At 46.9% G+C, this 12,171-nt stretch overlaps 1 protein-coding gene across 3 annotated transcripts in view; it reads left to right on the top strand.

Annotated features, from left to right (window-relative positions):
• Window positions 1-246: 246 nt before the first annotated feature.
• The window catches only part of Chd7 (chromodomain helicase DNA binding protein 7), a 202,830-nt gene continuing 190,905 nt past the window's right edge, over window positions 247-12,171 (top strand). For all 3 annotated transcript variants that reach the window (XM_045142576.1, XM_045142578.1, XM_045142577.1), the window contains exon 1: window positions 247-494. The gene's annotated coding sequence lies outside the window, so the exon portion shown is untranslated. The remainder of the gene's footprint in view (window positions 495-12,171) is intronic.

The following is a 12,171-nucleotide window of genomic DNA, read 5'->3' on the forward strand; positions in this document are numbered from 1 at the left end:
TATGCCAGGCGCGCCTGACGTCAGGTGGCGGCGCGCGGGCGCGGCGCCGAGGGAACCGGCGGGGGCGCGCGCGGCACCGAGGAGTCGGGCGCGCGCTGGCGTGCCGGGCGCGCGCAGGCGCTGGCGTGCTGGGGGCCGCGGCGCGGCGGCGGCGGCGGCGGCGGCGGTGGCGGCGGCGGCGGCGGCGGCGGAGGAGGAGGCGGAGGAGGCGCGGGGGTTGAGCCGTGGCGGTGCGGACGCGCTCGTGCTCGGGAACTATCGGATTAAACTTGAATCGAGTGAAATTACACAAAGGAGCGCCGCGGAGCAGGCGGCCCGGGGACCCGGAGACCCTGAAACTCGCCCGAGCCCCGTTCGCCCCCCGGGTAACTCCGCGCCCGTGGATTCAGCACCCCCTCTTCCCCGGCCGCGGCCGCCGAGCCAACTCCGGAGCCCGCTCCGCGTTGCGTTGTCCCGGCGGCATCGGGCGGCCGACGAGTCCAGCGACCGAGCCGGTGAGTGCGAGAGTCCCCCGGCGCCCCCGGGAGGGGCGGCGGCAGGAAATCGCTCCGGGCCGGGGCCGGGGCCGGGGCCGCGCGGACTTGCGAGCGGGCACTTGGGCGTGTGCGGGCCGAGGGCCGGCGGGGACCGCGGCGGGCGCAGGAGCGCAGCGCCACCCGCGCCGGGGCCGTGCGCCCGCGGGGCCCGAACCCGCGTCCCGAGCGCCGCCCTGCGCCCCAACTTTTAGCCGCGTCCGCGGGAGCGGCGGCGGGGGCGCGCGGGGCGGCCGAGGGTCACTTCCTCGCATGTAAATGGCTTTTTGTTGTGCTGCCGGCGTCGGGGGGGGGGTACGGGGGACAGGAGGGAGCGTGTCTGCGCGCGGGGAGCGCGAGCGCGTTTCCTCCCGCCGGCGCCGAGCACGAGTTGCCGGCTCCATTGGGGAGAAAAGGGAAGGAGGAAAAGTTGAGCTCCAACTCCGGCGCGAGCGGGCGATGGGAGCGCGGGCGCGGGGCGGCTGAGCGGCGGCGGCTCGGGGACGGTGGCGACCCCCGCCTCCTGCCCCCCGCCCCCCGCTCCGGACCGACCACGCCGCGCTCGCCGAGAGCGGCGGCCGCACGGGCGCGAACAAAGTGCGTCCCTCCCGGCGCGGCGGCGCCAGCCCGCGCGGGGACGGCCACCGGGCGAGGTGGGTCGGCGGCGGCGGGGAAAGTGCGCGCGGGGCGCCGCGTGGGGCGGGGGCGGCGCGAACACGCGGCGCGGGGGTCGTCCCGAGCCCAGCCGGTGCCGCCTGCGATCGCGGAGTTGGGAAGCCCGCATTCGGGGTTGTCTGTGTGGCGTGTGTGTGTTTGGGGGGGGGGTTACTCCCAAGTGCGGGAGGAGAAGAAAGGGAGCACGGGCCGGGACGTGCGCGGGGAGGCGCGGCGACGATCAGGGGACCCCACCTTGCCGAGCTGGCCGGGCCGGTGGCGGCGGCGGCGGCGGCTGCATAATAGCGACTTTAATCCCCGAACGCAACTCGTTTCCCCTGCTCCCCCTCCCCCACCGCCCTGTTGGGGGTCAGCGCCCTGGGGGTGGTCACTGGGTGACCCCCTCCCCCCCCGAGGTGGCCGGGCTGCGCCGTCCCCCTGTGGAGAGCCGCGGCTCGGAGCGTGAACGGCCGAGGTGGCTGGAGGCCAAGCGGTCAGCGGGGAGAGGAAGGAGGGCGGCGGGGGACGCGTTGTTTGTTTGGTTCGCACGGGGGACAGAGCTCGCGGGGGACGCGGGGCGCGGGCGGGGGCGCCGGCCGCGGGTGTGTGGCGATGCGGGGCCCAAGTGGCCGGCGGAGGTGGGGGGGCTGCGGAGCCAGGCGGGGGCGGGGGGCTGCTCGCCAAGCTCCGGGGAAGGAGCCGCCGGCCCGAGCAGCCATCATTACCGAGCCGCCTTTCTCCGGATGGCTCTGCCTCGAGTCGCCTCTCGCCGTGGGAGCGCACCCCAAACTCCCGGCCGGCCGCCCGCTTTGTGAGCGCCCCCGTGGAGCGGGTGGCGCGGGGAGTCCTCCGGCTCGGGTAACAGTTTCCCCGGAGGTCACTTTTACAGACTGTTCACGCCTCGGTTTTAAACTAGTTTTTTTTTTCCTCCCTCTTCTGAACAGACAATGGACAAAAGAAAAGTAGCAACCCACATGGAGAGTTTCCTTTTGAATTGCTAGATTAGATACACTAACCAGCTCTCCACTTGCTAAGGATACTTTTTAGTTTACCTTTGTATATTATCTAGCAATCGATTTAAATAACTTACTTAAGCTGTGTCTATCCTCTATGCTCGATCTCTGAAATACATTAAATATCTTAATTTGTTTTTTTAAAGTATCATGTGAAGGCCCTGGTTTTACTTATAAAAAATTTAATTTAAGCCGTCTTTGCAGTGGGCGATACCTTTCTAAGGGGTTTAATGTTACTTTCCCAATTCTCTTTCAGTAACAGGGGGATCACGTCATATGTGATAATAGGGGAAAATACATGTCTTTATTTGCTCACAGATCTTTTCTAACGATGCCTAAAAGTCTTAGTGCCTGGGACCTTAGCAGCATGGGTACTTGATTTATCCCAGTTATAATTACACTTGGGTTGCAGTAATGTCCAAGGGCTGGTAATTCCTATCTCAGGAATAAGTTGAGCAGGGATTTTTCTGAAGTCGACCCCCCCTCGCCCCCCAGTGTACATCTGTCGCGCAGTGTTTTGTCTCGCTGTTGCACAACAGCAGCCCTCCAGTCTTTACCCTAAAATGGCAGCTTTCATCTGACTGGGGCCCATTCATTGACGATGATAATAGAGAGGCTGAAAGCTAGATGCTTGGGGTACCGAGTGGGACTCTCGGTTGCCCTTCTAGGTAATAAGTAGGAGACATTTTAAGTCTTACTGTTTGCTCATGAAAAGTTTTATTTGTCCTGAAAATTTGCAGGAAAAAAAGTTACAAAGTAAAATGAAAATTTGGAAATGGAAAAGGACTTGAGCAGCAGAGTGTAGGAGATTTTATTTTGTCCAGTTGTGGACATAAGGCATTCTCCTTCCCCCTTTATTTATTGCAGTTTTATTTTGTCCAGTTGTGGACATAGGACATTCCCCACCCCCTTTCTTTTTGGTAATTGCTGATTAAGGATCGTAATGGATTTTTTTTTGGGGGGGGGTCAGGCTTGTAACAGGTGAATTTCCCCAGAATGGCAGTTCAGAACTGAGTTTTCTGACAGTAGGGATTTTATTATTTATATTCTCTTCATTGTCTTATTTTATTTTTTTTCCTTTTGAGCAGATGAGTAAACTGAAGTCTGATGAATTCTCTCCGAGGTTTATGCTTTCCAGATTCAGATGGGTTTCTAGGTAATAAGTGAATTATTTGAAAACCAGTGGGTGGGTTCTAAGACCCACAGTGGTTAAGTGAATGGAATTGTTTTCAAATTAATGTTAAAAATTACTTTTCTGTGTCTTAACATGGAGGGCTCAATAAAAACAACAGAGTGGTTATGTGGGTGATGGGTAAACACCTTATTCTTCTTTCAAGGAAACAACCTAACACTCTTACCTCCAGAAGTTGAAAATATGTTAGTTTTACAATAATGTAACCATGAACTTTCATAGATTCGCCTGGTCTAGTTTTTAATCAGTTGACTTAGAGAACATTTCCACAAATTTTACCATAATGAGAGCCTTCTTGGTTAGCTGTTCTTTTACCGAGGAAAAATGAATACTGGAAGTATCTGTATGTTAGTAAACATCAAGGACCTAATACAACCTTTTCTAGCATCAGTGGAAAGTCAGGAATTAGATACATGTAGTTTCTAAGCAGTTAGGTGAAAAGAACAGGGATATTTTCATCTGTGTATCTCCTGTGTGACCGTAGAGCAGTGGAGAGACAGGTGCCAGGTAGTTCTCTCAAACTTGGGGTTATAGTACTTTACTTGGGTGTGATCAAGTTTGCTTGCCATCTTGCTACCATCCATTTAGTTATTTTTCATTCTGCAAGCCTTTCACGGCAGTGCCCTGCTTTCCTTCTGGGAGTATACATCTGTGGGAGAAAACCGCCTTTCTGCAGGTGGCAGGTGCCCCAAAGGTGAACCTGGGAGGGGGCAGTCGTTGTTACTGGCCATGCTTCACTGGAATACAACCTTCTGAGTTCATAGCACACACCCTGGCCATCTTAGAAACATCGTCCATAAATAAGGCATTGCAAGAATGAAAATGCTTAGTCAGGGCTGAGCAGTGTGTGGCAACAAAAAGTGGCTCTTAAAACTTTGTCTTTATAAGTGATTCACCATCACTTCAGACTGTTTCTACATGTCCAACAAGCTGTGTGTGTGTGTATACGCATGTGTTTATGTTGCTTACTAAATTCCCTAAGAAGGATGAAGAAACATTTTGGGTGGCACCGTGATGTTAGGAGCACATTTGCCCTCTGTGGCTCTGAATTGTCTTATTCACAGAGACATTTGTGGATCTTCTAAAAGAGCTGTTCTTTCTAATGTCATTCAAAAGTCAGAACTTGGGGCTGTGAAGATGGCTCAGCATTAAAGATGTTCGCTTGCAGAGCCTGCCAGCCTGGGTTCAGTTCCCCAGTCACACATGTAAAAGCTGGATGTAAAATGTTCATCTGCAGTAGCAAGAGACACACAAATAATAATCATAATAAAAACCCCAACAACAAAGGTCAGAATTTAGCGTTCTATCTTTACTGGGTTTTAAAACCATTATAGCTTCATTAATTTGGAAGATAAAATAATCCTCTTCCTCTTCTAGCTTTATCCTTCAGTCTAACAGTCACTGGCATTCAAAGATGACTGATAATGTTAAATTATAACAGAAATTGGAAGTGAATGATCACCTAGTTTTTCCATAGAACACAAAGATGGTATGACTTATTCTACTTGGGCATCACTCATGTTACAGCAGAAGTGCGTAGCTGGTTGTGGTGCAGAGCAGGAGTGGTCATTAAAGACAATAGGACTGTTGCTAGTCTTTTTAAAAAATCAATATATTAAAATTTAAATGAATTCTCCTGTGCAGTAGTAAATAGAAAGTAGGAATAATAATGATGTCATATAGAAATTAATTTTATAATCACTAGAGTCTTTGGATATTTAGACTGTGGAGGGCCTTAGAGAGCTAGGTGAACTTTCTCACTTTACAGATTAAGAAAGCAGAGCCCAGAGAGATTAATTAATTGATCTGTCTTTGGCTGGTCACTCAGTGATTGCAGAGCTCACCTTGTCAGTTGTCTTCCCAGTGCCTAGCATGGTGCCACATAAGGGGAGGTGCAAGGCCCGTCTTTGTTGGATGACCAAGCTAGCTGTGGGGGAGAGCCGAGCTCTTTTTCATGGAATGACTCAGAAGTAGCTTCTGGCTTAAGAATCCTGTACCCTACAAGAACAGCTCTTTAAAGTGCTCTTGAGCCAACAGTGACTTGCTCCTATTACTGTGTTTGGGCCTTTCTCCCTCCCTGTTTCCCTCCATCATCTAGAAAAATGCAGAGATAATTATTCAAACATTTTATCACTTTTTTTCATCCTTAGAAGTATGGGTTTATCACTCTTTTTTTTTTTTTTTTTTTTTTTAAGGTAAGGTTCTCACTAGCCTAGGCTGACCTGGTATTCACTAGTCTCACGGTGGCCTTGAACTCACGTTGGTCCTACTGTTTCTACCTCCTGCGTGCTGGGACTAAAGGCGTGTGCCACCGTGCCCAGCTGGGTTCATTACTCTTAACTAGATTCTGTATATTTTAACTGTCAGCCACTGAAAATATGATTTTTTTCTCAGAGAAATATATATTTTTTTGGGGGGGGTGGTAGGTCTGTTCTTACCTTGACAATTAAAATTAACTTTTAAAAAATAAAGATGATGTGGACAGTGCAGAAACATTCTTTGGTGGGAAAAGACTGATTGGTTCAGTCACATTTGCTTATGTTATTGTGGAGTTAGACACTTTCTTAGTGGCTCTTCGAGCCTCAGTAGGTGCATAGATGGTAAGCTTGGCTCCTCTGGTAAGTGATTGAGTTCTGGTTAGTTTCCTGTTTCATTTGTTTTCAGTTCAGCTCTGCTACCTGAAAGGTAGGTGCAGTACTAGGGACTGGGAACAGTGGTGATATGGATGACTTGGTAGATCTGCAAAAACAAAGCTTCTGTGAGGTCCCAGGTGATGTACAAGGGATTGCTGGCTAGACACCTGGAAAGGGGAACTCAGCCCATTTATGAGGGCTTGCCCTTCAGGAAGTGGCTGCAGCACTGCTATCCATACCTGGGCAGGAAGAAGGGCTGGGACACTCCCAGCAGCCAGGTTTGACCCAGTGAAGCTGCAGCTGGAGGTGACAGGAGACTCAAGAGGTAGCGACATCCACTTTGGGCAGAATTGAAGAGGTGTGGCATTTGGGGTTTTTGAAGAAAGCTGTAGTAGCCACTTGCTCAGTGTTGAAACATTTTCTTTTCTTGACATGAACAGAACTGTCTTGAAGAAAATAGATGGGTGGGTGGGTAGAGGAGAGAGTAGGGTGTGGAAAGTATCCTACCTTCTTTTGTTGGGATTGAAGGGATGGGGAAAACAGCATTGATTTAGACTCAGTTGGTGGCTGTGGGGATGAAGAAGAATGGATGGATTTGAGAAGTATGTAGGAGTTTCAGTGAATCGACCTGAAGATAGATATTCCTGGGAAGAGGTCTTTCGAGATGTAGAGTCCTAGCACATTGCCTGCTTGGCTGGCTATTAGAACTGATCAAAGAGGCAGAGAGGTCTGATGAGGTCTGAGGAGGAAGCTCATGAGTTCTTGGAACGTGTGCCTGAGATGGCTGAGAGTGAATGAATAAAAACTGTTATTTTAGCCTTCTTTCAATTGTTAAGTGGCACCCTGACACTCAAAATGTTAGTGTATGGTATGCCCACCACGGATGGCTGGTACACTCAGGGTAATGGGACTGGGGTGGAGCCATTGTAGTTTGCCTAATACATAGCACTTTTCTGTGACTTACCTGGTATGCAGCACTTTATAGGAATTGCTTACCACAGGCCAAGTGTGGAGCCCTGTGGGTTCTCTTTGCCCATTGGTGTCTTGTTTCCTGGAGGCTGCTTCTGCTCCAATGTACATATTTGGACAGGGTGCTCAGGCTCCCAGGAAATAGCTGGTAGGTGCTGTATGCTCTCTGGGCTGAACTTCTCACTTGGAGGGAATTAATTGTGCTGGGAAGACAGTTAACACTCATATGTGGGTGTTGTAGAAATAAATATATCATTTAAATAATTAAAAAATTAACAGTTTTGGAGTATGTGTGTATAAGCCAGTATAATATGTAAATTATCTTCAAAGCTACTTTGTTCAGTTATTATTGAAAGTAGATTACACAGCATGCTTGCTAATGGCAAATGAGAAGTGATGATTGACAAATCCAGGCAAGTTTCTGAATTGTGGACTTCAGTAATATACAACACGATACATTATGAAAATCCTGAGCATTAATCTTGAAATAAGCTTTGTTGTTGATTTTATTTTGTAGTGGTTCATTTGGGGGGGGGGCATGAGACTATTATGAGCTTATATAGAGGTGATATCTTTTATTTTTCTTGGAATGTTGTTACAGTTAACATTTTATTCTTGGTTTTTAAATAAAGATGTCCTTCCTAGGTTTCAGTGGTACTGTGTCCTCCGAGGTAGTGTTTTTAAAATTCAAGTTATATTTATTTATTTTTGTGACTCAAGTGATTAGGATTGAATACAGGGCTTTGGGTAAGCTCTGTAAGCGTTCCACCACAAAGGTCCATTCCCAGCCCCTTCCTGGGTTTTTCTACTGGCCATTTATTGTAACTTGTTCAAGTCCTCCAGACTTTTCCAGTCTCTTTTTAGGTAGACAAGATTATGTGGTATTTTAGGCTAGTTTAGGAGCTCACATTTGTTGTGATACATGGCTCACTAACTGAACTTCATCTCTAGGCGCCTTTATTTTTTCTAGTTGGGAAGAGGAGAGGGCAAGTTCTTGCTTTATTATTCCTGCTGGCCTAAATTCAAGCTTCTGTCTCAGCCTCCTTAGTGCTGGGGTTACTGGAACTTCAGTGGCTTTGTCTGAGTAATTGTTTGAATAAAGTCAAATTCAAGTTAACGTTTGCATGTGCAGAATGTTACAGAACCTTGGTGTTCTGACTTGTGTTGTGGGTGGTATGCCATCTATTCAGAGAAGTGTATTTCTTTTTTTTTTTTTTTTTTTTTTTTCCCGAGGTAGGGTCTCACTCTGGTCCAGGCTGACCTGGAATTAACTCTGTAGTCTCAGGGTGGCCTTGAACTCACGGCGATCCCCCTACCTCTACCTCCCGAGTGCTGGGATTAAAGCCGTGCGCCACCATGCCCGGTTCAGAGAAGTGTATTTCTAATACTGTTTCTTCAACTTGCTAGTTTAAACCCGTTTAAAACTCCTTTAAGCTATATTCTTAGGTTTGGTCTTAGGTTTGAGGTTTGAGAGATTGTTTCTATCTGAGAGGTCTAGACTCTGAATGGAAATGCATTTGTAGGCTCATGCCATGTGGAGTCTAGTGGAGGTGGAAAGGGGCTACCTCCCCTCCAAGTTTCAGCAGTGGCCCACCAGACAGTAGGGATCATGTGGTAGGTTGGAATTTCCACCATGTATTTATTTTGCGAATACAGCCATTAGGGAAAGAGCCATGACCACTGAGAGGGACTGCAGATTCTTGTGTACATCAGGAGTCTGGGAATTAAACACATGTGGCTGTATTACCATGGCTTCTCTTCTTCACGGAATCTTCACCTTCAAACAGATTTGCATGTTCTAACAAAGGCTCTAAATACCTTGCTAATGAATTTTCTTCCCAGTTCTGCAGCAGTTTGGGGGACTACTTCAATTATTATTGATTATGATTATTATTATATTTTTTACAAGGCAGGGTCTCACTCTAGCTCATTCTGACCTGTAGCCCCAGACTTGCCTTGAACCCATAGTGATCTTCCTACCTTAAGCCTTCTCATTGCTAGCACTGAAGGCTTGCACTAACCACACCCGGCCTTACTTCCACCTTTTAAGAAGCACATTTTGTTCCCTATTCATCCTTGTGAGAGAAACCATAAACATTTTAGATACCTGTTTTGTTGATCCTAAAACAGTTATACATGTGCATATTATGTCAGCACATGTAAGAGCCACTTAACATCTTTTATGTGACGTGGAGCAGGTAAACAGAGATGTCCCTTGAAGAGCTGTGGGCATGCTTTTAGTTTCCCAGCAGTGCCTCCAACACGCTAAGTCAAACACAGCTTAAGTTGGAGCACATATTTAGAGTGTGACTTTGCTTCTGATTTTTCTTCTTGAAGTGTGTGGTTCTAGCACTTATTCATGTATGAGTGTTCCCTACATCCTTAGAAGGAACTTTATATTTTATCTGTTTGCAAGCAGAGATAATAGGTGGGTATGGGGAGAAAGGGCACACCAGGAACTCCAGCCACTGCAAATGAACTCCAGATACATGTGTGACCATGTCCATCTGGTTTACATGGGTGCTTGGGATTTGAACCTGGGTCATTAGGCTTCACATCCAAGTGCCTTAACCGCTGAGCCATCTCTCCCTTTAGAAGTAACTTTTAAAATGTCTGTATTGTGGATCTTAAGTATTTTAAATTCTATGTGCTTAACCTTGTTTGTGCTTGAAATTTTGCTGTGGACTATTTGCAGTTGTATTGATCTTGTCAAAAATCATGCAGACTCATCCTAAAAATTTCAAAATCTTGATTGAGAAACTGTTCCCCCACATGTGTGTTGAGACAATGAAATAAAGTCATGCAGATGGAACAAGACACCTTTAATCATAACTACTCACCATTGTAACTAGCTAACAGTTGAGCATTTCCAGTTGGCCAGGAATTATTCTAATATATGTGCTTGTAGGATTGAACCCCAGCCCTCATGCATGCTAAGTATGCATTTCTACCATCAAGTTACAGTGCATCTCATGTGCAGTGCTTCAGTTTCAGTGGATCATTTACTTACTCATCAGGACTTCAGGTGTTAGGTAGAGTTATCCCCACTTTGCAGAGGAGAAGACTGAGGTCTGAGAGGTTATCATTGCCAGGGTCACACAACTCTAGTCGACTACTTGGTAGTGGAGGAAACTGGGTGCAGATTTGGCCAGATCCAGTACCTGCTTTCATGACTTTGTGCTGACATTGCCACTGAGACCAGCTTGGAAGTTTGCTCCAAATAAACAAAGGTGCTCTAAAAATACCATCAGCTCTCAGTAAACACATACCATACCCTCTTGATGTATCTTCCTAGCCCAGGTTCTTTCTGACTATGCTGCCTCTATATGATTGCTGTACTTGTGGTGTCTTGGAATGTCCTGACACCTAAGATGGTCAGGGTCTGTGCCTTTCATCCTTAACATCCTGCCTCTCTATGGAGATGAAAACAACTGTTTTGGGGAGGTCATATACTCTGGTAGTTGGTAGCTTGAGCTTTTACATCAGGTAGACCTGGATGTGCATCATAAAAATGGAGACAGTACAACCACCTGCCCAAGGGCATGGTGAGGATTAAGTGGGGCACTCTACCAGAATCACTTGGTAGAGCATATGGCCTATTGATTGAGCAGTTACTATTTTTATTAGTTGACTTTTAGTCACCAAACCTATCAAATCATGTGTCCTGATTTTGGTTTTAATTAAAAAGCTCCCTAGACCATAATCCTAAATTACGACTAGTAAGAATGAGTTGCCTGCAGTAGAGGTGGGCTTTTTCTCAGGACTGAACATGTGAAGATTACTCCATGCACCTTTGTCCACCAGGATGACCAGATGGTATTTATCCCATCCTGCTGCTTGATTACGCAGGTGATTCAGAAGTCCCTGGCTGTAAAAATGACAACGCTGAGGGCACAGTTCTTGTTCTCTGGCTGCAAAGATGTTCTCTGCTCTTGAGTTAGATAGCCAGGCATTGTTTCTTTCCCCCAGGCCTGCAGTTTTCCACATATTGGGTGATGTTACTGGGGTGTCCATTGACCTGGGGAATTTGGTCATTTTTGAAGTGTTGGAACTTTCTTGTTCTGTTTGAGATCAGAGTGTACTTAACATTTGTAACATCAGTCCAGAACACTTGAGCCAGCCCTCAGAAGAGTCATGTTGTGATCTAAACCCAGAGCAAGTTTGAGGTTGGACTCTGGGAAGTGAGTGGCAGCTAGATCAAGAGAAGAGTCTGTCCTCAGGGGGGAGAATCTAGCATAGCTTCCTTAGAACTCTGTTGTTACTCAGACTACAACAAAGAGAAGAGATGGGTTGTAGGCAATTTTTGTTTCATTTTATCTTAAAAATGACTTAGGAAGTACAAAATAACTGAGGTAAAATGTAAGTAATTGGTAAATGAATTTATGGGAGGTTCTTGTACTATTTTCTTTATACCATTACTGTAAGGTTGAAATTGTGTCAAAATTAAGTTTCTTTTTTTAAAGTAGTGATTCCAAGGGATTGATCTGAAAGCTGACATCTATGGGACATGGATGTTGTGTGAGTTTGCATTTGGTAAAATATTTACACAAACTGTTTTTATTGAATCCTAAAGTGGGATTAATCACAATATATGGTGGGAACAGTAATTAAATTATGTAGGGATGGGATGAAGTTTTAGAGATTGTTTACCAATTTTCTCAATATCACAGCTTTTAATGGACGTAGTTGACTCAAATCAGAGTAGCTCATTTACCAGCCTGTAGCATCTTGAGCTGCTTTGTAGAAATTGCTCTTGGTGTTCCCATCAAAAGAACAGATCTTAGAAAGGTAGGAAGAACATTGACTGAGATCTTACACACCTGTGCTTTCTACTACAGCTCTTGAAGAGATATGGAGCAGCTGAAAGTCACCTCTTAAGGGATGGTTGTCATTGAGGCCTCTTGACTCAGATACTCTGTCTTATCAGTTGCAAACACTTTCATCCTGAAAGACACATGCTCATTTCAAAACTGACTGGTGCACCAGCCCCACTTTCATTGAGCAGTCCACAGCACTACCAGCATTAAAGCATTTAGCTCATTGCAGAATTGGTTTTTATCAAAGTTTCTTCCCAGTGTTTATTCAGGAAATAATTAAGCATTTCTTTCTCCACTGCCCAGGATGTTCCTTGGCCCCTAGTTATAGTGCCCAGCCATTCTTATGCCTTAGAATGCTTCTGCTAACACACATGCCCACTC

The sequence above is a fragment of the Jaculus jaculus genome, chromosome 2, assembly GCF_020740685.1.
Source record: "Jaculus jaculus isolate mJacJac1 chromosome 2, mJacJac1.mat.Y.cur, whole genome shotgun sequence".
NCBI classification, from domain to species: Eukaryota; Metazoa; Chordata; class Mammalia; order Rodentia; family Dipodidae; genus Jaculus; species Jaculus jaculus.